Source organism: Vulpes lagopus, chromosome 19 (genome assembly GCF_018345385.1).
Source record: "Vulpes lagopus strain Blue_001 chromosome 19, ASM1834538v1, whole genome shotgun sequence".
Classification (NCBI taxonomy): Eukaryota; Metazoa; Chordata; class Mammalia; order Carnivora; family Canidae; genus Vulpes; species Vulpes lagopus.
In genome coordinates, this window is record NC_054842.1 from 34,185,084 (window position 1) to 34,212,935 (window position 27,852).

At 40.8% G+C, this 27,852-nt stretch overlaps 1 pseudogene; it reads right to left on the bottom strand.

The window, feature by feature from the left end:
• Positions 1-6,022: 6,022 nt before the first annotated feature.
• The window catches only part of LOC121478678, a 38,659-nt pseudogene continuing 16,829 nt past the window's right edge, over positions 6,023-27,852 (bottom strand).

Sequence of the window (27,852 nt, forward strand, 5' to 3'; positions counted from 1 at the left end):
ATAGAGCCACATGCAGTTGTAAGAAATATGCAGAAAGACATGCATTAAAACATGTGTGCGTGCATGCATTTTTTTCATCCCAAGACGCTTATGAACACCATTTTACTTTTTCTGGTTTGTAAGGCATCCTAAAGAAGGGTGAAGCATATGGTACTGTAGCATCCTGAACTCTGAGTTGCTCTGTACCAACCCACCACACACAGAACTAAATGGTTGGGTGTTCTTATCCTCAGTTAATGTTGTAAGGGAAAAATTCAGCCATGTATGTCAGAAGTCCAGACAGTAATGAAATGTACCTCAGGTTTGCACCTTACAAATGACCATGAAACAAGCCATAAAAAAATCAAAAGAGGATGAAATAGCTGTATTTATTTCTACAATGGAGAAGAAATATATTTGCGATATTTAAAGCAATAGAAGATATCATCAGAAACAAGGCAAATCAAATCAATTACAAAAGAGTTTTAACTTTTGGTATCAAAGGAAAATCTAAATGAAATAACTTAGAAAATTATTTTAATTATTATGAATAAAGCTTATGGTCCAAAAGAGATACAGAATTATGTAAATTTATGGTTAAGACCTAGACTCTACTTGAAAATTTATCAGAAAAATATGAAGATACTTTTTACATGTAAAGAATGACAAGTAACATCTTTCAATACAAATTGTATTGCCTTTACAATTTATAATGTCTTCATATCATCCTAGTGGATAGATTTGCTCTATCAAAATGTCTTTTTGTTTGTCTACCAATAGAAAAGAACATGAAAAATGTTTAGCGTGAATAATAACTGAAGAAATGCAGATTTGAACAGCTACGGAATGCCAATATTAAATTAACAATAAAAATAAGATTGATAAAACTTGTTACATTAGATTCTGCATTGAAAATCCACACACATTACTGGTCAATCTGTAATTTGTTCCTATTTTTCTGAAGTGCAAGTTGGCAATTTGTATTAGAAACTATGAAAGCATTCATACCTTTTAAGTCGGTAATCCCACTTTTGGGAATACACCCTAAGGTAGTAATCTGAATGAAAAGGAAAGTTGTTTATACAAAGATATTTAGGACGTCAAGTTCATAATATGGAAAGATGGAAAGTGACCAAGATGCCTAGTATGTGGGAATGCTTAAGAGAACCATAGTGTATCAGATTCTCCATGGTCACCAAAACTGAGACATATGTAAACAGAATCATATTTAAAACTGTGTATACATCATAATGCTAGGTGCAAGCAAAACAGAATGCAGGATAGAATAGCCACTCTTACAAACTTCATATACATGGTGTCTGTGCTTTGATGAGTCTGGAAAAAACATAGATGGATGTAAATAGCTGGGTGTTTTAAACGCATGGGATATTTTTTCCTATAAAATTATTTATTTAAACTTTTGTCAAACATCTACTACTTGACAAAACAAAAAAATGTGGTTAAAACTTCATTACATGTGTAATCTATGTAGTAAATTCTTTTCTAACACATAATGTACTTCTATCTTTCCTTGGAGACCTGACTTAGTATTTCTGTACTGCTGCTATTACTATGGTTAGGTTATCACCTATGGTAGGGCCTGCACAAAAATCCAATATAGGGAAGTTGCAAATATCTGAGAATTGCTGGGGAGAGTGAGGGGTTTCCCACTCTGTTCCAGATACAGACTTCTTGCTTTCCATGAAGTTAGTATATCCTCTGAACCTTGAGGAAGATTAAGTACTGCTCTGCATTCTGGGTTCAGAGAATGAACCTAAAACCATATAGGATGAGAGCAGGTTTGGGTGAAGATCTGACTTTATGCCCTGGTGTAGCTAGCAATCTTTTTCACCATGTATGTATCTTATGTTACTCTTAGGTAACTTGACTGCAAGTTCCAGAAAAATCTTGCCTCAGTTTACTCAAAAAACAGAAAAAATTATTATTCCTTATAAGAAGCCCAAGGGCAGGACAGTTCCGGACTAGTTAATTCCATGACTGAAGGTTCTTTCCATTTTTCATTCTGCCAATCTCAGAGTGTCAGCTTTTTTTTTTTTTTTTTTTGAGTGTCAGCTTTAATAGTGGTTCCAACATAGCTGCTGTGGCTCTAGTCCACGGACATGACACCTAGGATCAGGACTTTTTCTCTCTTCTTTGAAGAGAAACCTTAACCAAAACCTGCCTTCTGCCCTCACTGTGGGCAGCCTTCCTTTCATTTCTCATTGGCCAGAATTGCATTCCACATCATTCCTAAGCCATTTACTGTCAAGGGGAATGAGACCAATGGCTTGCTGAAGTTAGACCTATCAGGACTTGTCCCTGTGGCCAGGTGTTGGGTCTCCTTAGACACTTGTTGGCTCCCAAGGTCCTCCCTGTCTGGTTCTCTGGCTAGAAAGCTGGGCTACTCTGCCATGTACTTCCTGAGGATGTGTCTACCCAGAGCCATGAAATAAGTGAATAGGTAAAGAAAAAAAAGCAGTGGGGATTCTCCCCATACTATGAAGACCTCAGTTTTTCTGGCCAGAGAGAAGGGCTCCCTCTCAGAGTTCTAGGTGCCTACTTGGCTGCTGCTCCCATTAGTATTGCCATAAAATTGCTTAGGATCTAGGGGGTGAGAGAGTGGAAAAAACAAAGCCCACTGACCCAGGGGTTTCTCCCACTCTATCAGATCCATAGGGGCTTGCTTTCTCATTCATACCTCAGAACAGAAATATAGATGGTTTCTCTTTGGAGTTCTTTCTGTCCTCATCTGGTGCACAGTTCCAGGCTTCAGACTGCCTTTGAATCTAGGCTAAATGATACTGAAGTGTAAAACCAGAAAACTCACCGTTCTTTTTGGTGGTTCTTTGAATTCTTCTTTCCTTCCCCAGTCTACCTGCCAGTATTTACTTTCCAGAGTTCTCAAACAATAGCTGCTCCATGCATTCTGTCCAGGATTTTTTTTATTGCATTTAGTAAGAGAGAGAGGCTGGAACATGTTTATTCTATCTTGCCTGAAACTGGAAACATATCCCTTTTTAACTTCCAAATATTTGGAAGACATTATGAGTATCAGTCTATGAGAAGGAATAGTCTTCAAAACTTGTAGAATCTGGAAGTGATTATCTCTTTAGACATAGTGTCAAAGAGGAGGAAAGAAAGGATATCTCTCTAAGGTTTGAATTGGTGGTACAAGAGACTGTATGGTTTGAACTGGTGGTACAGGAGACTGAAGTAGGGATTAACAGGAAGGAAAGACAGTCTGAAGTTGGAAACATGGACTTTCAGAGGAAGGATTTTTGCTATGTTTAATTTCCTGAGAGTCACTGGTAACAAACACAGATAAGTAGCATCTTTTTTCTAGGCCTGCTTTAATGACTTAGCAAGATTGAAGATATTTGCACATGTATAAAAAATTTTAAGTATATTTTTTAAGTACAGTACAGGCTTTTATTATAGTCTTTCTTCACATATGTCTTATTAACTAGGACCATTTTGGTTATAAGTGATGGGGACTTATCTTGAGCAGACTTTGGCAAAAGGAGGGATTTATTGGCTCATGTACATCAATTAAGATTAAACTATTATACTGTGAAAGGGGAAGGGGAACAGTGAGGTTTCAGCAACTATTCAATCTGTGGTCTTGGACATGGCCAGTGTTCCTTTTGTGCTTCTCTCTGCAGATAGGCCTTCTCCACATGGTGAGAAACAGCTTCTGAGAGCACCTGAGTTTTGTTTCTTTAAGTATACACTAATGAAAAACATTCTGAAAAAGGGCAATCATTGGCCTAGATCATGGATACCTACCACAAATTCAATCAACTGTGGTAGAGATAGGAAAGTAAATTCATGGAAGGAAATGGCAGCAATTGAGGAAACTGCATGGGTAGAATGTGGGACTAGACCATCTAACTGAAAAGGAGAGTTTTGGGCAAAACCAATATGACAGCATAAAGGAGAATCTTGCTTTCAGTCAACCTAAGATATTATAGCCTTGTAATCATATAGTTCTATTACATTCTATTTTTCTTTTCTTTTCCAGAATTCCAGATTTACCTGAATCCCCTGTCCTTCTTTTCCCCCAATCCTCCTTCACTTTTTTTTTTTAAATCATGGCTTGGCCTGTGCTAAATTTTGTCTTTTCTTCTTAAGTTTCTTCCTGTTGGTTGCCTCTTCCTTTCAGTCTATCACCTCCTCTCCATTTTTCTTCTTAATCTTCTTCCTGTGCTCTGTAGACATTCTTTACATATAAGTAAACAGAAAAATCAAGCCTTACAAAGAGATTCTGGTCCTTAGTTCATAGGGGGAAATAAAAGGGAAGAGAAAGAACACTGATCCAATAGTCCACAGTCTTGGGCTGCCTAGTAGCCCAAGTGATAATGACACAGGCCCTGTTATCCATGAGCATATGATCAGCATAGGGTGAGAGACAACTAAGCAAACAGTCATGGTATGGATTGGGTTAATGGCAGAGGAAGTCTGGGGTTCTGGGGGACAATTGGATTGACTCTCAACCTGGATTTCCAAAAGAAAAATTAATGCTTGGAGAGACTAAGTAATTTGCCTTGCTTTACATGTCTGGAAAGTGGCTAAAATATTAATCACCCCTTTTCTGTGCAGGCAAGACCTGATTTTCTCCCCACTACACCATTGTGTTGCTATAGGGGGAACATGCATGAACTAGAGTTCAAATAAATATTGGTTTCTCATCACAGATGCCATGCAGAAGGCTCATTTTGTCATGCGATATGACTCTACAGAGATGAGATGTATTCTTACATCCTTATCACCTTTTTGGGATTTGCCATTGATTGGATAATACATTCTACAGGTACATAGAAGGAAGAGAACATCACAGGTCATTAATTTTAGCCTCTGCATTCAATCAGCTATCTCAGATATGGTATCTATAAAATAGCATGTGTTAGGGATATACAAAATTTCAGAATGTAAATTTAGTAGATAAGTGGAAAGACTTAAAGATACTAAACCAGGGTCCTCTGACAAACAGCCCAGCCAGATCACCCTACTATGAAGATGATAGTTCATGAACTCTGCCACATACTTGGGGACTTCCACTTACCTTTTTAGAGTCGCACTCTTAAGCATATAGTCTAGGATATCCGTACTATAAAGAAATCTTACATGTGAGAGAGACTAAAACAAATATTGTGAAAAACAACTACCTCTCATATCTTCAGAGAGCTAAAAGCTTATTTCATTCATGAAATTAAAAATTACTATTAAACAACTATTAGAAATTTAAAATAGGAGAGATGAAATTATAAACTCAATAGAAGAGTTAGAAGAAAAATATGGTGAAATCTCTCAAAAGTAGAGGAGAAAGGCTGGTGATAGAAAACAGGATGGATGATTGGAGAAAGTTAGAGGAGCGGTATAGGAGGTCCAACATCCAAATGCTAAAAGTTTCTGAAAAAGAAAACAGAGACAACAAAGAAGAATGCATCATTAAAGAAACAACTCAAGAGAATTTTGAAGAATTAAAAATTTAAGTATCCGGGGATCCCTGGGTGGCGCAGCGGTTTAGCACCTGCCTTTGGCCCAGGGCGCAATCCTGAAGACCCGGGATCGAGTCCCACGTCGGGCTCCCGGTGCATGAAACCTGCTTCTCCCTCTGCCTGTGTCTCTGCCTCTCTCTCTCTCTCTGTGACTATCATAAATAAAAAAAATAAATAAAAAAAATTTAAGTATCCAAATTGAGAAGCCCTGCTGAGTGTTGAACACAATGAGAGAAAATCAATGTACTCTAAGACACATCGTGACATTTCAGAACAGTAAGGATGAAGAAAGATTCAGAGAAAAAAATCAGGTTCTATAGTGAGAATTAGGAACTGAATAATATTGGACTTCTCAACATCGGCCCTGGGAGGTAGCATAGGATGCTAAAGTAACACCATAAAAATTAGAATGAGATGACTCTGCTGCCCAATGGTATCAGAGTTCTCTAGAGAAATAGACTCAATGGGCCCTATTAGGTATAGAAGTGTATAGTTGCACATATTTGTGAAAATATATAAATGGATTTTTTCCCCAAGAAATTGGCTCAGGTGACTGTGGGGGAGCTGTAAGTCTGAAATCTGTAGGGCAGACTGGAGATGCAGGCAGTAATTAATGTTGCAGTCTTGTGGCAGAATTTCTTCTTCGGGAAACCTGTTTTTACTCTTAAGGCCTTTCTGGTGATTGAATGGGGCTCACCCACATTATTGAGGGCAATTTCTTTAATCTAAAGTCAAAAGATTGTAGATGTTAACCACATCTAGAAAATATTTTCACAGCAACATCTAGATTAACATTTGATTAAGTAACTGAGTACCACAGTGTAGCCTTGTTGACACATAAAACTAACACAGCAGTCAAACCATCAGTTAAGTGTGCCAGTAGAAGAAGACATTTTCAAACAGAGAAGATCAAAAAATGTTTATTCACCATATGTTCTTCCTCAGGAAGCTACTGGATGATGCGCTTCAACAAACTAAGGGATTAAACCAAGCAAAAGGAGGACATGCATTTCAGGTTGGGCTGCCTTCAAGGCTCAGAGGTGTGGATTCTTGTGCAAATGATTTATTAAGGAGATTTAGAAGGGAATGGAAGAAACAGGACAAGGAAATAGAGGAAGTCAAGCAAGGTATGATTCCAGGCAGAATTCAGTCTGACCCTGCTGGGAATGCTGGAGTATAAATTACTTTAGAGTTGTCCCAACCTGAGCAAAAGAGGGGGCTTGCTTGTTCCTGTACGTGCCCACCAATAGATAAGAGCTGCTTTGGGGGATGTTGGGTGAGGGATGAAAATTCCAAGGCACTTGGTTCTTTGGCTTTAGGCAAAGCACCTCCAGTAGCCCAAGTGTAGTCCTCTTTCGAAAGGCTACAGGTGTTGGTTGTTAGAAGCAAAAGCACCCCGAAGCCGAGAAGTGTGTGTGTGTGTGTGTGTGTGTGTATACAAAAGATAGTGAAATGGTATATGGCATTACAAACTGGGATATAGGAAACAGAATCCAATACAGGAGAGAAATAAAGGAATCCCCAGGTTGATGGTGAAGGAAAATCCCTAGACAAGTCATGCCAACAGTTCAGATTGCTGGAGTAGGTCAGGAGACTGGGAGAGAATTATTTAAGAAGATAAAAATGATAAAATGCCTAATGAACTTGAACATATTGAGAAGATATTTATGTATATGAAGAAGAGTTCACAGTGAAGTTAATGATAAGGGTATAGAAAACTTACAAATGAAAGACCAAGACAATCATAAACTCCAGGAAAGACAAAATATATTAGAAAGTAAAGTAACCACATTTTATAAGCCTGATGACTCAGTTATGATTGGTGTTACATGATCATAATAAACGCCGAATGTATTGAATTTAAAACTATATATAAAAAAATAAAATTATATATCAACACTATTGGGTAAATGGGGATAGGAAGTAGGTGTGTGTGGTGAGATGAAGAGAGTGGCAGAAAAATCTCAGTTTCCATATTTGGAAGTAGTGGATAGAGCTTCTAAAAAATCAAGAAGTAGCAACATCAGTATATTACTTATAGATGGAGAGGAAAAAAATTCTAAAACAGTCTTCTAAAAGTTGAAAGTGAGTTCCCTGAAGGGGGCACTTGACGGGATGAGCACTGGGTGTTATTCTGTATGTTGGCAAATTGAACACCAATAAAAAATTTATTATTAAAAAAAAAAAAGAAAGTGAGTTCCCCTGGGTGGTGGGAAAGGGGATGGGGTGGGGCAGTGTGTGCAACTGTTATTCTCATACAAGTCTTACAAAAATGATTTGACTCTTGAAATTGTGTGCATGTGAAACTTTTATTAAAATAAAAAGAGTAAATTAAAAAAGGAGGAAAGCCCTACAGGCAGAGATGACGGAGATGTGGGAAATTAGGAGGAATGGAAGTTGTCTGATTCAGATACATTTCAGATATATTAGTTTGTGTTTCCCCAATCCCAAGCAGGGCCCAGGAGATAACAGTGCCAGCAGGGAGCCTTTGATCTTCAGACTTTAGCAAAAAAGAATCTTAGAACTTTGAAGACTTAAATTCATAGAACCATCAACGTTTGGAATCTTATATTCTTAGAATCTCACTTTAATTTATCCTTTAAATCTCAACTCAGGTGTCACTTCCTCCAGGAAGCCTTTACTGACTTTTCCCATACATCCCCTGGTAGGCTTTTCTGCTATCCCAGCACTCCTCAGGCTGCAGTGTCAGGTTGCTTACCTGTCCTCCTCCTCCACTGTTGGTAGAACATGCATTCCTAGTCATTTCCAGGTAAATGCAGCCATTTCCAGTTTGAACAGAGTTGTTCATTCAGCATTCTTGCCCCAACTCCTACCCTGTCCTATCAAGTCCAGGCTGTTGAGATGTCTCAGCTTGATGGAGAGCACCTGGTCTCTGGTCACAGCAGGAGTTCATGCTGGTGGCTGGGGTATGTAACTCTACCCCTCTGGTGTGGTTTTTGGCATCCTGAACTACTGGCACTTGCAGAGATCTCTCTGTCATTGGCCTATGCCTTCTTTGTTCTGATCACAAAGCTCCTCCTTGTCTGCTGTTCCTCCTGGAGCTTCTTAGATGAACTCTGGAGCTCCTGCGGGGCTGAGGAAGACTCAGGGGCATCCCTGCCAGGCCCTTTGCTCAGACATGCCCTCCACCATTTCATTCCGCTGGGTCTGGCCCACATTGGGACTGTGAAACTCTCAAGGACCTGACTTACCCTGTTGGGCCTTAGCTGAGAGTGACATGCATCCTTTCCCCTCCCACAGATCCCTGAACTAATCTCTGTTAGTTTTCTGTTGCTGCACAACAAATATTACCACAAACCTAGAGGCTTAAAACAAGACACAGGCATTATCTCCTGCTTTCTGCGGGTCAGGAGTCTGGCTAAGGCTTAGCTGAGTCCTTACAAAAGCTGCAGTTTGAGGCACTGCCAGGGCTGGGTTTTCACTTACCTGAGGCTCAGTCGGGGGGAACATCTGTTCCAAGCTCACAGCATCGTTGGCAGCACTCAGTTCCTTGTCATATGGTCCTCTGCATAGGGAAGCTCACAGCGTGGCAGTTGGCTTTTCCGTTAGTAAGGGAGAGTCTCCTTACAAGATCAGCACTAAAATTGTATGCTGTGCAGTCACATACGCATAATCACATTCATTCTGTCACCTTTGCCATGTTCTGTTAGTTGGAAGCAAGTCACAGGTCGTGCCCACACTCAAGGGGAGGGGATTCTGCAAAGGCATGAGTACCAGGAGGTAGAGATCATGGGGGGAGAGGGGGTGGGGGGGGGGGGGGTGGGGTGGGGGGGTGGGGGTGTGCCTCAGAGTCTATCCACTGCAAGGCCTAGCGTCCAGAACACCCACCTGGGGGGCTGGGCCCACGCTTCTGCGTTAATCTGGGACTCTCCCTCCATCTCTACCTCCTTCTGGCCGGCGGGATTTTGGGTAGGGAACTGAATTACTCTTCCTCAGGCATGTCTTCTTAATTCTACTGTTTACAGAACACTGCCTTTTTGTACTCAGAAGCCAAGATTTTGAGATCGTAAGCTATTTTTTTTCTGCCAGAAGTTCCAAAATTCTATTTTCAACTGGAAAGCTGAAAACTCACTTTTTTGTTCTTTGCTTTTTATGCCCGTTCTTTCCAATGCAGTAAGCCCAGACTGCCCTAACTGCTGCCTGAAATTTGGGGAAGGTCACGGGCAAAAGAAAATTACTGGGAATAGTATCACTATGCCCTGGAACAATCCACAGGGCTCTGCTAGAACAAATGCAGATACAGCATCAGAGACCTGGGTGCAAATTCTGGTTCTACCACTTACTAACTTTGTAACCTTGGGCAAATCACTTATTTTCAATGAGCCCTGGTTTCCTCGCCTATAAAACAGGGATAATGATATCTATTTTTATAATGTTGTAAGGATTAATTGGAATAAAATTGGGAAAAGCGCCTTTGTGAATTATAATGTACTGTATATGAGAGCATCACCATTATAGTTGCACAAGTGCACCAGAAAGCCCTTTAACATATTGAAGATAGCAGTCCATGCAGACCTGGCTTCTTTGTAGTTCTGGATCTGGGACCAAAGCCTTTGACGTATTGTATCTGTAATAGTAGGTGCTGACCACAGGCTTGTATTGTGTCTCGGGCAAGGGCTGGTTTGACGTGAGATTTTACCAAATCATTGTCATAATAACCAGATGGTAATATTATGTGTGTGGATGCTTCTGGTAAATCACAGAGGTGGAATGATTCTAAAACTGGGAGTGTTTATTCCAAAAGGCTATTTGGACAGAGTTTATTCATGCTTGGCACAATGTTCTTTCCATCACAACAGCATTATAACCCGTCGTGTGATGCTATCGTGTATGGTCCCAGGCTCTGTGCAGGGGAGAGTTATGTTATGCATAGACTTGCAGAAGTGTTTTCTTCTCTTTTGACTTGCTCAAACAATATTAATTTTAATAAGTATTTATGGAGGCCAGCTGTCATCGGGTGGTATGGATGACAAAAGCATGCTATAAAATTCCTTTAAATTTTTCCTGAAAATCTCATCTTCTGCTGCCTAGTAGCTCATCTTTTCCTAGAAGAAAGAAATTGATACGTCAGATTGCAGACCCAGCTGAAGACCTGTAAAATGAGGGAAGCAACCTGTTACGTGGGTATGAAATTAGGGCCCTCCCGATGGTAGAAGGAACTTCTCAACAAGACGGGTTCATTCGGGCCACAGATGTTTTGAAAAATTTGTCATTCTGCAGTTAGGGTCTTTCCATATCATCTCTCTTTAAAGAAAGCTGAATTGAACATACAGCATCTGAGTAAACTGCATTATTTATCTAACATTCTTAGAGTGACTGTGGGTGTACCATAGGCTTCATATTGAAATGGGAAAAAAGAGGGGAGGTTCAGTGATCCTAAATGGTGGTCTTCTGGGCAGATTGAGAATTCAGAATGTGGTTGGCAGAGGGAAAGCAGTAGTTCATAGGGGTCAGAGCGACAAGCCCAGCTTGATCTGCACTGCAGAAAAGAAATATAGGGACAGGGGATCAGTATCTAGGAAGCTTCTCTGGCCTGGGGGACCCACATAAGCAGGGTTAAGTACTGCTCCCAGGCTCAGAGTGTTTGCTCCCTGCATTATTTTTCTAGGTGCTCTAGTCTTAACCCTGGAAGGGGTAGGCAAAGGCTAATGAATGTTACTAACAGTTTTGGTTTCTTTTTATGTGCCAAGCCTGGTGTTAGGGACTTCTTGGGCAGAACCCGCTTAATCACAATTCGAAATACATAAAGCAAATACAACCACTATGACTCTTCTAGTCATAATAGCTTCTTCTCAGATGAGATGAAATGACACTTTAAACATTTCTCTAACATTGAACTCAGTTTCCAAATCCCTATTCCGGCTGCTAAAAATAAAAAATAATAATAAAAAAAAGTAATCTAGCATAGTTTTAAGTCTTTTCAACCCAATATATTCATTTTTCTTGTCACTTCTGGTTTAAAATGTAAACATTTCAAGGTCTGTAGTTCTCCCTGCCCCCATTACTCCTGTGTTTTGTTCAAAGGAGCCTTTAGGACCTGGTGGCATTGCACTGGTGGGCATTGGCCTGTGGTTGCCTCACTGATGAGATATCTCTTGCAGTTGCTTCTCTTTATATTTCTTCCCATCTTGGTTTGTGCTTCGTCTGGGAGTAGGGATAACTTCTTCTGTTGATTTGGCCCTACTCCTGGCCTTGTCACCTCTGATCTGCCCTCCCCAGCCTCAGCTATGGGGCCCCCTTGCCTGTGCTATGGTTATTTCCAGGCTGGCTCACAGGCGCTCATTCTCAACAAGCTTCTGCTTTCCCTTCATGCCCATGGAAACTCTTGGGACTTCTACAGCCACACCCACAACTTGTCACTGTCACCTCTGTAAGGCTGCTGGCCAACTTTCAGAGTTCTAGGATGAGCAGGGTACAGCCCTCTCCACTCTCAGAGCCTCTCCACCCAGCCTGGGCCTGTCCCAGGGAATGAGAGGCAGGGAGTTAGGTTCCTAAAGAGTGTCTTCTTTCTTTCCAAACTCTTTTCCTTCTCCTACATCTTGGAGTGCTTTCATTTGCTGTAAAGTACAAGGCCAAATCTCTGCTTCTTCTATCTATTGCATCTCTGTTTGCATGTGCTCTTGTCTTAAACCCAGGAAATGTCCACTGACTTAAAAGATAAAGAATGGAGCACATTTGTTCCCAAAGGTTGCTGCGTCAGTGGATGTCCTTCTCTTTAGTTACAGAACATGGGTAGGAGAGTAGTCCCTGTATACTATACAGCCACATATCAACTAAGGCTTTGAAATATTATTTCACTATATTTATATTATCTCCATTTCACACATGAAAAAATTAAGTCTCAGAGAGGTTGAATATTTGATCAACCTGGGGCAAAACCCAGAGTTGTCTTAAAGCAGATGCTTCTCATCCCCTACCCCCAAATCACACTACTGCCCACAGGAAGCCCATGCTCCATGCCAGATTCTGGGTGGCAGCAAAGAAGGGCCCCACAGGGTGTGACCGGCCCAGAGTCACTCTGGATTGGTAGCTAGATGGGGCTGTGAGAACCATGTTAATTATATAGGCAATAAATAGGTGTGTTCTGGCAAGCAGATCCCTGCTGCTTCCGCTAAAGCAGGAAGCAGGAAGAGATGGTGAGTTACTTCCCTAAAATGCTGACTGTTTCCTGCATTCAAGAAATTAGAGAAACCAGTGAGAACCCACAAATGGTTTGTGAACCCAGTGAGATGGGTGCAGTGACACAGGAGGAAAAGATAAAGGGGACATCCTCAACTTCTGAGGACTGATTCACCAGCAGGCAGAAAGATGGTATTAGAGACACACAGGAGACATGTGAACTCCTATTTCCTCAAAAGAAACATTAATGGTTGGAAATTTAATAGAGCACTTTCAACTCAAGGTAGTGGGTCTGTATGCTTATTTCTTTTCCTTTCTCAAATCTCACTGAAATGCCAGAAGGAATGAAAAAAGTACAAACCCCCAAGGACAAAGAATACAAGGGAGAACAGATCTCCAGACATTGGTATTTGGAATCCCACACACAAAGTGCCTGGGTCACCTCTTGATCCCCTGCTGTAAAGCCCAGAAGCCAACAAGATGCACCTAAACCTTCCAGTCAGCTTTTTAAGGACTTCACTTTTAGACAGACAACCGAAGATCATCAGATATTTGTAAAAAAATCTCTCATAGTCAAGATAGTGACCCACACGAGCAAACAGGAAAAAGTAACTCTGAAGAAACACAAATGAGAAAGAAGAAAGCTTAAAAAACTTCAAACATTCCCTATAATTAAACATCCTTAGAGAGATAAGATGTAATGTTATGTGAGGTATCCTTAGAGAGAGAAGAGGGGATATGACATGGATGTGCCCCTGGGATTTAAAATATGATAAAAATGGGGATACCTGGGTGGCTCAGTCAGTTAAGCATCTGCCTTTGGCTTGAGTCATGATCCCGGGGTCCTGGGATTGAGCCTTGTGTAGGGCTCCTTGCTCTGCGAGGAGCCTGCTTCTCCCTCTCCTCCCTGCTCGCGTTCTCTCTCGCTATCTCTGTCTCTCAAATAAATAAATAAAATCTTTAAAAAGAAAAAATATGATAAAAATGATATATTCAATAAGTGAGTTTGAAGACAACACTGCGGAAGATAATGTGGAAGATAGTCTCTCAGGAATAGAAGAAAAAAATAAAAGAGAAAATAGGAAAGAAAGTGGAACTGGAGAACCAGTTCAAGATATCAATATTTGATTAAATCGAGCCCCAAAGAGAGAAGAGAGAAACTGGAGGAAAGGAAACTATGAAAGAAATAATATAAGAGAATGTTGGGAAATATCAGGAAGGGAGACAGAACATAAAGTCTCCTAACTCGGGGAAACGAACTAGGGGTGGTGGAAGGGGAGGAGGGCGGGTGTTGGAGGGGAATGGGTGACGGGCACTGAGGTGGACACTTGATGGGATGAGCACTGGGTGTTTTTCTGTATGTTGGCAAATTGAACACCAACAAAAATTAATTAAAATAAAATAAAATAAAATTAAATTAAAAAAAAAAAGAAATAATATAAGAGAAGCTTACCAAAATAATACAAGATAGTTTTCAGGACAGGGACTTCTGGATTTAAAGGCCCAGCAAAATGAAGGAACAGAATTTGACTATAAACTACAACCTCAAGTAATTTCAGAGCACCAGGGGTACAGAGAAAGATTTAAAATCATCTTAGGAGGGACGTCTGAGTGGCTCAGTGGTTGAGCATCTGCCTTTCACTTAGGGCGTGATCCCACGGTCCCTGGATCGAGTCCCACATCGGGCTCCTGCATGGAGCCTGCTTCTCCCTCTGTGTCTCTGCCTCTCTCTCTGTGTCTCTCATGAATAAATAAATAAAATATTAAAAAAAAGTCATCTTAGGAGAATAAGCAGGTTTATATAACATATTAGGAATCAGAGTGGCATGGAACTTATCAATACAAACTCTGGAAGAAGGAAGATAGTGCTTTTAGAATTATAGGACAGATACATTTCTTTTTTTCTTTTTTTTTTAGGACAGATACATTTCGATCTAGAATTCCATTTTCTGCAAACCATCAATCAAGATTGAAGGTAGAAGGACATTTGCAGACATACAAATTCTTATGAATGAAATCTCCTTTGCATGATGTTCAAAGTATTATTGGGTGTGTGTTCCACAGAGTGAGATTGCAAACCAAGAAAGAGGAGAATATCAGGTCAATGCAGGTAGAGGCAACACAGGAGAGAGGCAAAGGAGTTCCCAAGATGATGAAGAAAAGTTCCTGCAATCAGCTAGTTTGTAGGTCTAGAGAGCACCAGGTGAAATTTGAGCAGGAGGTTGGAAGTCTCTGGTAGGAATGTTTCCAAGAAAACTACTGGAACTGGTATGTTATCTGATATGTTCGATGGCATTGAGATGGTTCATATCATCCACAGGAGGAAGTTGACATATAAAGTATAAAATAGAAATATCAAGAAATAAGAACCTGTTAATATTATTTAGAAATAAGCAATCAGGGGCACATGGGTGGTTCAGCAGTTGAGCATCTGCCTTTGGCTCAGGGTATGATTCTGGAGTCCTGGAATCGAGTCCACAGAGAATCTGCTTCTCCCTCTGCCTATGTCTCTGCCTCTCTCTGTGTGTTTCTCATGAATAAATAAATAAAATCTAAAAAAAAAAAGCAATCAGAAGAAATGGTTGTAAGAGCTGAAAATGGTTGTCTCCAGGAAGCCAGAATCAGGGGTGCAGTGAGTAGTCCCAAGGACTGATAAGTCTATAGTTCTATTTAAAAGGACGTATATGTTATTTTGAAAAATGTTACTTTGAAATTGCTGGTATTTGTCAGCTTTGGCTTATGAAAATGGCAATTACACATGGTTCAGCTTAATTAAAATAGAAATGTGCAACAATCATTAGCAGTAGTTCTATATATATCAGAATTTATTAGTTCTATAGTATTATGAAAATTAAGAATTTTTCACCAAGGTAGAAAAAAGAAAACAAAATTATAAGCACTTTTGTATAACTCAGTGGATGAAAACTTCAGTCATATCATCTCTGCCCTTCTAGTGTTTTGCATGACTGTGTGTGACTTGTTTCTTCACCAGAGTACTGCATCTCCCTTCTTTGTTAGCTGTCTAAAATTTCAGCCATGGTTGTGGTTTCTTTCTTGATAAATGATTATTTTAAAACCATGCCAAAATACTTGTCTTGCTTTTTCATTCCTTGACATCTTTTGATGCCTATACTTTATTTATCTATTTCTATCTATTTCTTGAATCCCTATTCCAAACACCTTCTCTTTGCTCACTTGGTTCAGATTTCTGGGCAGATTGGACAGGATTCACACTGTGTTAGGGTTAAGTGAGACACAGTGGTCCACTATACAGTGCTGCTTCTGTACCTTAGTGCACAAACTCCTCTACCCTGGGAACTGCTTCCAGATGCTCTGGGTGAGCCCAAGGCAACTGTATGCACTGCAGGATGTATCCCCTTAGCCACAGTTGACTGGGACAGAGATGACACCTAACTCAAGGTAGGCCAATCAGATTCCCTTCTCCAGGAATTCGGAATTGAACTTGAGCGGGGGAGGTACAGACAGCCAGTTATTTAGTTTCCTTGTGGAGCTATTACATGGTGCCCTATGTGCTGTGGGTTACAAAATCTGCCCTGTGGGCTAAGGATCAGGAAATGGTAGTCTGCAGAAGCAGGACAGTGAAGCAGATCTGCAGAGAAAATCAGGGATGAGAGATGGAAAAGAAATCATGATGACTTCCAGTTTCACCTTCCAGTTGTTTCCTGAGAAAGGCTACATTTTCCCTCTTGGGTTCTGTAAGACAGCTTAGTGACCTTATAATAAAGAAATTCTCCCCCTTGTTTTTCTTTGCTTAAATGAGTTTGAGTAGGCTACAGTTACTTGCAATCAAGAGAATACTAATGGGGACATGTCAACCACTAGAGTTCTATAATTCAGTGACACATAGGACTGCTTATGATTTCGGGGAGGGGGAGGCGTGGGAACCGGAGTCTTAGGCAATGGAGAAGCTAAAGTAGGGACTCAGAGGGGTCCTGGGTGAATGAATTATACTGGGTTTAGTGAATATGATAAGGAAGCCCCCTACTTCACAAGCGTAGCTGTGAGGGGGCGGGGAAGCTTGACTAGACTCGCTAAATGATCTTTTCCTTCAAGTTTTGATGTTAGTATTTGAAATATAGCAGATAGCTAAAAACCCTAAGTAAATCCAGCTGGTTTTAACTGTGGTAAGGGGAGACACCTTTTTTGATGAAGATTTTTCTTTCTGGTCTTTAGTGTGTGTGGTGTGTGGAATCCATTCTAGAAAGCTCCTGTCTGTATTAAATCCTTCTCATGCTCAGTATTTTTTTTCCTTTCCTTCTGCTCTGTCTGACCTGATATGATGTCATTTGGGCTGTATTAAACATTTTTTTTTGAAAAAGAGTGAACATTATACATTTCATCCAAAAAATGCTATTTCTGGGTCTACAATTCATCTCTGCCACGGCATTTTCCTGGTTCCTAAAGGACTCTGGTACAGACGTACCTTCTCCCCCTCCTCCCTTTCACCTTGGATTCAGCGCTAAAAAATGTAAAAGACGTTAATAAGGCAGGAGGTGCTTTATGCCACAGGGTATAGATGATACTATTGGAAATGAGGAATCTTCTTCCTGAATGTTGTCAATTTGTTACTTTTCTGAGTCAGCTGGTGGCAGCTCAGCATGGGGCCCCGTTATCTCCCCGCCCAAGCAGCTGGCTTTGGGCACAAGTCTGGACTAGGAGAGATTGCTTCCTGGCCCCAGTGGGGCATTTCACAATTTTCTTTTCCTTGAGAAACTTTAAAAAGCCATCTAGGCTACACTACCTGTGTACTTCATTTAGAGCAGCTATCATGTGATTCAGTTCAGGAAAGGCAGCAGCCAGACACCCTGCTGTGGAGAGGGTGAAACATGTCACCCTGCTGGAGGCTGGTGCCTGGGATACAGAGTACAGTGGGCCTGTGAATCAGTCCAGTTTGGCTCAACCAAAACTTATTTGACACCTACTGTATGTGAGCAATTAATTATGTTAGGCGGGGTGGGGGGGTACAGCGGTCAGTAAGAGGTGGTCTGTGCCCTCAAAGAGCTCATAGTTTAGTGACGAAGATGAAAAAAATAAACAAATACTCAATATATAATGGGTAAAGTCAGAGAGAGAAGGACATACAGGAGCAGGAGGGGGAGGTAGCTAGAGCTGCTGTGAGGGATGCAATATGGAGGAAGGTAGTCATCTGATCTGAAGCTCAAGGAACAAATTGGAAGAAGCCAGGAGTAAAAGTGGAGGGAAAGCATTGGAGGCAGTGGGGAGGGGACAGCATGAACGAAACATGGAAGTATGAAACCGAGTGGCCTATTTGGGAGACAAGTAGATTGCTAGAGTATTGAAGAGAGGAGTGGGAGTATAGAAGACAGGGCTGGTGAGGTAAACAGGGTCCAGGTGGTTGTGTACTGGGTTGCAGGGGAGCACATTGGTCTTTCTTTTATAGGGGTTGGAGAACCATCAGCTTAAGGGCATTCCCTGCATAGATGGAAGGGCTGAGCCTGAGGAGCATCCTGAGGGGTAAGGCTCAGGCCCAGAAGCTCTTGGAAGGAGCTGGTGGTAGAGGCAGAACTGAAGGGCTGGTAGCAGGGCTGCTGGACACCTTCAAGTGCTGAAGGTCTGAGCGAACCAGGAGAGTAGGGGGCAGACAGATAGGCAGATGGGCAAGGAAGAACCAATGGGTACACAGGACTTGAGGGTCCTGGATCTGAAGTCTGCACTGTGAGGTCAAGCCCAAAGAACGAGGCAGGTGATGAGGGTCAGAGTAAGTCTAAAAAGGTCAGAATTGTCAAAAGCCAGAGGTCCACTCAGCTATTGGCACAGGACCTGTCAAAAGTTGTGACCCCTGCCTCTTTACCTTCTGTTCCCTAACCACCCCAATCCTGTTTAGCTAGCATTAGGCAATTTTAAGTTTCCACTCAAAAGTCCATTCCTACTATGCTAGAGGTGACGGACAAGAATCATGCTTAGTCATCAGGTTGCTGATATGGTTCCTGGCTTGGGCCAGGTGGTGGCAATGGAGAGCAGTAGACAGATTGAAGTATATTTTGTAGGTTGACACACAGGACTTGGTTATAGGTTTGATCTGGGGGTGAGCAAGAAGGCATTTCAGGACTGTCAGATTCCGATTCCTGGCTTTTAGCTACTAGAGGTTGGTGGTACCAACTGCATATATGGTATATTAGTTTGCTAGGGCTGCTATAACAAAGTTCCAAAGACTGGATGGTTTAAACAACAGAAATTTATTTTCTTATAGTTTTAGAGGCTGGATATCCAAGATCAAGGTATTGGCAGGGTTGGTTCCTTCTGAGGGAAGAATCTGTTCCAGGTCTCTCCTTGCTTTGTGGATGGCCATATACTCCCATGTCTTTACATCGTCTTTCCTTTGTGTTGGTGTTCACATTTCCTTTTCTTATGAAGATACCAGTCATATTGGATTAGGGCCCACCCTAATAATGTTACCTAACTTAGTTATCTCTTTAAAAATCCTATCTCCAAATATGGTCCCATTTGAAGATACTGTGTGTTAAGGACTTCAACATTAAGAATCTGATGGGGGGTGGGTACAGTTCAGCCCATAACAATGAAGATGATCAAGAAAGGATCAATTTTGTGAAGAAATTCAAGAGTTTACGGATGCATATATTAATTTAAGACATCTATAGAGTTTTTTAAAAAAAATTTACTCATGAGAGACACAGAGTGAGAGGCAGAGACATAGGCAGAGGGAGAAGCAGGCTCCCAGCCTGACGCAGAACTCGATCCCAGAACCCTGGGATCACAACCTGAGCCAAAGACAGGTTCAACCACAGCCACCCAGTTTCACAACCTGAACCAAAGGCAGGTTCAACCACTGAGCCACTCAGCTTCTCCAACTCATGCTTATTATTAAAAAAAAAAAATCCTGGCAAATTAAATGGTATGATAAAGGAAAGTGAAAAAAAGCTATCCCATTTTGGACACTTCATATTCTCTTACTTTAATTTCTTATTATAGGATCAACCACAGCAAATGGCTTTGTACAGGTTTGACTTCCTTCCTTTGATAGCACCTTGGCTCAAGCAACATGCTGAGTATTTTTGCTACTTTTACCTTGGGATTTCTATGTACATACACAAGACTGATGAAAAGTAGAAATAAATTTATAGGAATGAGATAATTTTTTCTTTTTATTGAGGTATATTTGATATACAACATTGTGTAAGTTTAAGGTATACAACATGGTGATTTGATTAACTTCTATATTGTGAAATGATTACCAAATTAGGATTAGTTAACACCTCCATCACCTTACGTGATTAACCATTTCTTTTTGTGGTGAGAATATTTAAGATTATTCTTATAGCAACTTTCAGTGTATAATACAGTATTGCTAACTATAGCCACCAACTTACTCGTCTTATAACTGGAAGTTTATACCCTTTGATCACCATCTCTTCATTTTCCCCACTCCCCAGCCCCTGGCAATCATCATTCTAATCTCTGTTTCTGTGGGTTTGGCTTTTTTGGATTCCACATATAAGTGAGAACATATATTATTTGTCATTCTGTCTCTGATTTATTTCACTTAGCATAATGCTCTCAAGGTCCATCCATGTTGTAGCAAATGGCAGGATTTCCTTCTTTCCTTCATGGCTGAATTTTATATCTCTACTATTTCTGTCTGTCTGTCTTTCTCTATCTAAATCTAGTTATCTAGAACTATCTCTATCTCTATCTCTATCTCTATCTCTATCTCTATCTCTGTCTCTGTCCCTGTCTCTGTCTCTGTCTCTTCCTCTTCCTCCTTCTCTTCCTCTTTCTCTTTCTCTCTTTCAAGATCCAGTTATCTGTACATGAATGTACAAGAAACAACTTAGGTTGTTTCCATATCTTGGCTATTGTGGTAGTATAATGAACACAGGGGTGCAGGTATCTCTTTGTGATATTGATTTCATTTCCTTTGAATATATATCCAGAAGTGATATTTCTGGATCATATCCCACTATTTCTATAGTGGCTATACCAATTTACATTCCCACTACCAGTGCACAAAAACTCCCTTTTTCTCCACATCTTTGCCAACATTATCTATTGTGTATCTCTTGTCTTTTTGATGGCAGCCGTTGTAGCAGATGTGAGTTGATATTCATTATGGTTTTGGTTTCTATTAACTGATGATTAATGATGTTGAGCATCTTTTTAAGTACCTGATGGCCATTTGTATGTCTTCTTGGGAAAATGTCTCTTCAATGCTCTGCTCATTTTTAATTGGATTATTATTATTGCTATTGAGTTATATTAGTCCTTATATATTTTTGATATTAACTCCTTATCAGATACATGATTTGCAGATATACTTTAGGTTGTCTTTTCATTTTGTTGGTTGTTGTTTTTTTCTGTGCAGAAGTTTTCAGTTTGATATAGTCCCACTTATTTATTTTTGCTTTTGTTGCTTGTGCTTTTTGTGTAATATCAAAAAAAATTGTTGCCAAGACCAATATGAAGAAGATTTTCCCTTATGTTTTCTTCTAGGAGTTTTGTGGTTTCAGATTTTAAATCCATCTTGAGTTATTTTTTGTGAGAGGCATAAGATAGGGGTTTAGTTTTATTCTGTTGCATATAATTATCCAGTTTCTCCAACTCCATTTAAGGGACTATTTTTTCCTCATTGAGAATTTTTTTCCTGGTTTCATTGAATTGTCTTCCTGTGTTTTCTAGTAGCTTATTGAGCTTCCTTAAAACAGCTATTTTGAATTCTTTATTGAACAAATTGCAGATGTCCATGTCTTTGGGGTTGATTACTAGAAGATTATTGTGACTCTTTGGTGGTGTCATGTTTAATTGACTTTTGTGTTCCTTGAATTCTTGAGTTGCTGTCTTTGCATTGAGGTAGCCGTCACTTCCTCTTGTCTTTACTGACTTCAGGAGAGAAATACATTTCATTAGTCCTGCTAGGGATTCTGAGGCTTTCTTAGACCTTCTATGGATACACCTATTCCACACTTCTTGCTCCCTCTTGTGGCAGAATTCTTAACCTTGTATGCCTTCTCTCTGCAACAGATAAGATGAAGTGCTAACAGCTTCCCTTTTGTTTTCCTGAAGGTGGCATGAAATGTTAAGTTTATGGACTCTCCCTGGCTTGTAGGTTGGGATAACCTTCTGTGCCTATTCACTAGGCTTCTGCCGAAGCTTGTTCTCACTGCCATTGGTAGCATGGCCTGAGAGCTGGCTACTGGTTAGGACTATGTGTGGGTGAGGCACACAAAACACTGAGGATGCCCAGGTGCCAGTTGTGGTGATGTGTGGGCCAGGTGTTGAGGGTGGGTTTGATAGAGTCTTTGACACTGTTAATAGGATCACATCCTTTTAGAGCTCTCCAGGATTCCTATCTGCTGCTTACCTCTTGTCTTTGTGCTCCTTACTCATGAAGCTCATGACTCAAGGTTCTGGATGAAGTGAGAGAGGAATGGGCCTACTTGGCAGCATCCTGCACAGCTAGCGAAGCCAGGTGTTTATTCATGTGCTCTCATTTCTCCCCACAGGAGAAATTATAGGCTGAGATGGCTGTTGGCCCTGAACTGTGCTGTCTTGGGGAAAGGATGATATAGGTAAAGCAAACTGTTCCTCTTACCCTTTCTAATGCATTTAAACTAGTATTTTTTTTTTCCTCCAGTGGTATGTTGGAGCATCTTCATTGGAAACTTGGACTTCCATAAAGGCTCTTTGATCCCTGGATAATTGTCTATGACTGTTTTCCTCTCAGACCACAGCTGAGAGGGACTGGAGCTGGTTATGGGTCACTGTAGGGTACACAGTTAAGAAAGAGGTCTCTATGCCTATTATATGATGTATGGATGTGCCCCTCTCAGGTTCCTTGGCAAATGGATGCTAGATCGGACAGCTCCCACAAGGACACTTTTGTTTGTTGATGAGTGCCAAACTATTGTTGTTGAGGTAGAGAGGACAAAAATGAGGAGTCTTAGTCATGTGGGTGATGTCACTCCAGAAATGAGATAATTTTATATATCTTCAAATAATATTTTTAAAAGATATCCAAAGGAGATCCTTAAGAGAATCTAGGGTTCTAGATTGGCTAAAGTGGCTGAACCTTCTATGGTGCAAAATTTAAGGAAGCACTTATTTACAGGGTCATGCACATGCCAAGTCAAACTCATCTTACCTTAGTCCCAGGCCTAGGCAGATCAGTGGAGTCTTTTGATGACTGTAGTCCTGAGAGCTTCTTTAGGGACAGGGCATAATGCCTGCTGAGTATGGGAGATCTTTGGGGGCAGGACATTCTCCTCTGGGTACCATATCACGTAGATGAATGAAGGCAGCACAATCTGTAAGAATTGAAGAGAACAGGCTTTGGGGCCAGATGAGCTAGGACCAAATCCTGGCTCTGTCATATACTAGTTGAGTGGCTGTGGGTACCTACATGAAAATTCATCTGTTGGAGAGTGGTGAGCTATGCATGCCATCTTGTTGGGAGGGAAGTCTGATCCAGCAGAGGTCTAGTTATAGGAAATGGGTGCCCTGAGCATCCTAGGACAGTGTGAATCACTTCTGTCTGGTGAGTTGGAAGAAAATTCAGTAAAGGAGAGGACCACCAAGTAATTTCAATTTACTTATTTATTTATTTTAAGATTTTATTTATTTATTCACAAGAGACACACAGAGAGAGGCAGAGACATAGGCAGAAGGAGAAGCAGGCTCCCTGCAGGGAGCCTGATGCAGGACTCAATCTCAGGACCCCAGGAACATGACCCAAGCCAAAGGCAGATGTTCAACCACTGAGCCACTCAAGTGCCCAAGTAACTTCAATTTAATAAATAATTATCAAGGACCCATAGGTATAAGACATTGTGCTGAACTTTAGGGCACATAGGGGTAGAGGTATAGTTAGGATAATATATACCCTTAAGCTCTCTCACCCCCTTTCCTGATGGGGGCTGTGCCTGGTCTGGCTGGGGGTGTGCTCTGGTTGTGTGGAGGTAACAGGCCAGGGAGTTTGTCCTTTACCTGGAGTTGATTTGGTTGTTGAACTTAAGAATGTTTTAAAAACTGGAGGTACAGTAAAGGTAGGAGTGAGGAGGTGAAAAATGGGGTCTGAATGGGTCCACAAAAATAAGGAGGGTGAGAGACACTTACTGGAGCCAGGGAGAAAGATTGCTGGTAGATGAGAGTGGGAGATAGAGCAAGAGAATAAATGTGAAGAGGGTCGTGTGTGAATACTCGGCTGAGAAGTGGCTCTTTAGAACTGGCTTCTACCTTCATGGCATGGCCTGTGGCAAAGCGATGGGGCAAATGCCTATCACCTAATGTGTGAGTTGTCTTCCTACTTCCTTCTCCAGGCTTGAACATTAGTATTCTTAAGGAGGCATGGCTACATTTTCTAGAGACGTGAACTCTGGAAGCCCTGAGTTTAGAGGCAGTACCCTGAAAATTAGCAGTATTTTTGTTTTCCTACAAGTCAGCATCAAGTCAAAGCTCAGTCTTCCATTGCTCCAAATCATCTTATCATTCTTGACTTTGCTGTGACTGATGTCTGTCAGTCACAAAGATTCAGCCATAAATATATATGAACTCATGAGAAGTATTGGCCATGGCTGCTGGTATCCACTTCACAGTAAACTGAGCTCATTTTTCTCTGATATTAAAAATATTCTTCCTGGGGCCCGTGTGGCTCAATTGGTTAAGTGTCTGACTCTTGATTTCGGCTCAGGTCATGATCTCAGGTTGGTGAGATCCAGCCCTGTGTCAGGCTCCTTGCTCAGTGGGGAGTATGCTTGAGATTCTCTCTTCTACTCCCTCTGCCCTTCCCCCTGCTCATGCACACTATCTCTAAATAAATAAATAAAAACATTTTTTGGTTTAAAATCAGTTAATTATCATATAGTATATTTCTAGTTTGAGAGGTAGAGTTTAATGATTCATCAGTTGCATATAATACCCAGTGCTCGTTTCTTCATGTACCCTCCTTAATGCCCATCACCCAGTTACCCCATCCCCACCCTCTCCCCTCTAGCAACCCTCAGTTTGTTTCTTATAGTCTCTTATAGTTTGTCTCCCTCTCTGATTTCATCTTATTTTATTTTCTCTCCCTTCCCTTATGTTCATCTGTTTTGTTTCTTAAATTCTACAGGAGTGAGGGCAGCCTGGGTGGCTCAGCGGTTTAGTGCCGCCTTCAGCTCAGGGCATGATCCTGGAGATCTGGGATCAAGTCCCATGTCGGGCTCCCTGCATGGAGCCTGCTTCTCCCTCTGCCTTTGTCTCTGCCTCTCTCTCTCTCTCTCTCTCTCTCTCTGTCTCTCATGAATAAATGAATAAAATCTTAAAAAAAATAAATTCTACATGAGTAAAATCATATGATATTTGTCTTTCTCTGACTGACTTATTTTGCTTAGCATAATACTCTCTAGATCCATCCACATCATTGCAAATGGGAAGATTTCATTCTTTTTGATGGCTGAGTAATATTCCATTGCATATCACATCTTCTTTATCCATTCATCTGTTGATGGACATCTGGGTGCTGTCTCTCTGTAAATAAATAAAATATTTTAAAAATCATTCTTCCTTGACCTATTCTATCTATTCCTGTCTCTCTATTCCTTCCAAGCTCTTTGAAGTTAGTATGCTTTATCTCCAGTTTTTTATTCCCTCCTTTCTTCACATGGCTCAACTACCAGTTTTCACCACATTTATACCCAAACACTTTCTCTCTGGATTGCCACATCCAGTAGGCTTCCTTTAGTATGTACTTGAAGTCCTCACTGTGGTACCAGGAACTGTTGACCACACCCCTCTTCTGGGTTTTCTTCTTTAGCTTTTATTCTCTCCTGTGTCTTCTTCCATCTCATCAGCTGTCCTTGGTAGATTCCTTTTGGTTCCTCTGCCCTTCTGATGTTGGTGTTCCTCAGAGTTGTGTCCTGGTCTTCTTGTTTCCTCTCTCACCCTAAGTGTATTTTTTTCATTCCTATAATAATGGAATTATTATCATATATTTAGGGTTCTGTAATTACTCCTGTAATAGCTATAATGTATAAATCTTTGACTCCCACGTCTGTATCTATAGTTCATATTGTACTCCTGAGATTTCAGACCTATGTATTCAGCTGCCTATGGAAGGTTCTAGAAGTGTGTCAAACTTAACATGCCCAAATTGGACTGATTATATCCTAGAAAACCTGATACTCTCTAATTATTACCTTTATCAGTAAATGTCAACCCTTTGTTCAGCTGCCAGGGTTGGACATCACCCCAGACACCTCCTTTCCTTTATCCCTCACATGCAACTGATGATGAAGTCCTGTTCTTTCCATCATTTTTACATCTTTCCTCCTGTTCATTCTTCTCTATAACTTTCTAATTAGTTTCCTTGGCTCCAAGTCTCACCACAAGCAATGTATTCTTCAAACTCTTGTCAGTGTGATATTATAAAATACAAATTGGACCATTTCACTCTCTGGTTTGGAACTAGTAAAAGGCCTCCAACTACCCAAGAACAAAGCTTAGACCTCTTAGTCTGGCTTACCTGAGTTGCACAGCCCACCTTCTGTCCATTTTGCCAGGCTTTTCTTTAGCAGAGCTCTCCTCCCATATTCTGCCAAGTGAGAGAATGAATAAATGAATGAATCCATCATTGAAGTCACTAACAGACACAAAAAAGTGTACCAAGGAGTTTAAGATCTGCTCCTGTTTGAAGCCCACTTCTTGAATTGATAAGCTTGTAGGATGTCCTGCATTAAAAACGTCAAGGTTATGGGCAAGATTTATTCTCTGTGACTCAGGAGGGCAGTAACATGTAATTTCAGAGAGATAGGTTTCAACTTTCAGCATAGCTTTCTATCACTGAGAGCTGGCCACAAAGTAGAGGAATTCCCTGAAGTAGGGAGGTCCTCATATCTGGAGATGACCAGAGAGGACCTGAGTCATTACAACAGGCAGGTTGGAAGAGGGACTCCTGTACTATGTGGAGAATTGGACTATAGGACCCCTCATCTCCCTTCCATGAGGAGAAGAGGAATGGAAAAGCATTAATATTTGTTGAGGACTTACTGTGTGCCTGGTATTGTTCTTGGTGCTCTATATTTATTGGTTCATTTTCTTTAAAAATTGCTCCAGAGGAAAGTCCCATTACGATCTCCATTTTATTGATGAGGACTCTTAAATCTCAGAGAGGTGAAGTGACTTTCCCAAGACCACTCAGAAGATAAATGACAGAGCTGGGCTTATAACCTTAAAGTGGTTCTCAAAGCATATTTCCTGATCAGTAGCTCCTGCATCGACTGGGATCTTGTTAGAAATACAAATTCTTAGCTCTTTTCTCATACCTACTGAATCAGAAACTCTGGGGGTGAGACTCAACTATGTGTAGTTTAACAAGCGCTCCGGGTGCTTCTGATACCCACTAAAGTTTGAGAATCACTGCTCCAAAGAACATTCATTAACTCTCGTTATGTATTTGGGAAAATATTAGGAAGAATATTCACTGCACATTTTGGGAGAATTTTGAAAAAAAAAAAACTATTCTCAGTGTATAAGGCATCCACCTTTAGACTGCTGCCTTCAAATGTGGGGCAGATCAGGGGACTTCATGGTGGGTCTGAGCAGCCAGCAGCTCCTAGCACATTACAAGGTAATTCAGAACCACATTTTCCCTGAGAATAGCTCTTGTAGCTTCTCAGATTGTTTCACGTAAGGAACAGTGTGAACCTGGGTAAAAGAAAAAAAAAAAACATATCTAAAAACAATACCTTCCATTTTAAAAAACGAAGATGCCACAAATCTTCCAACCCCCTTTTAAAGAATGAGTTCAATAAAAGCAAGAGAAATTTTGTGTTAAAAAAAGGCCAGATAGGACTGCTGGTAGTATGCTATCATTTATTTTGTTAATTCAGCAACATTTCGAGTGAGACCGAGACAACTATAGCATTTAAAAATAATGCAACCTTGCTCCTGATGCAAGTGGCAAAAGCGAGGGGTCTCCACGGAGCTTTGCTAAAGGGGGAAAAAAAAGAAATTAAAAACCATCCACTAATGTGCCGGCGAGTAATGAAATAAGAATCTGACACTTGGTGCATTGAAATGCAAACAAGATGTCCCTGTGTTACCCTGGCAATTCATCATAAAGGCTGGTGCATTTCTGCTTATTATACATGAGGTGCAGTGAATTATTACCAGGCTGGTTCTTCTAACAAACTTTTCAAAGTGTGTACACGATAGGGTCAAAGGAGATTTATATGTGTGTTTGTGTGTGTACTCATGCTAGGAT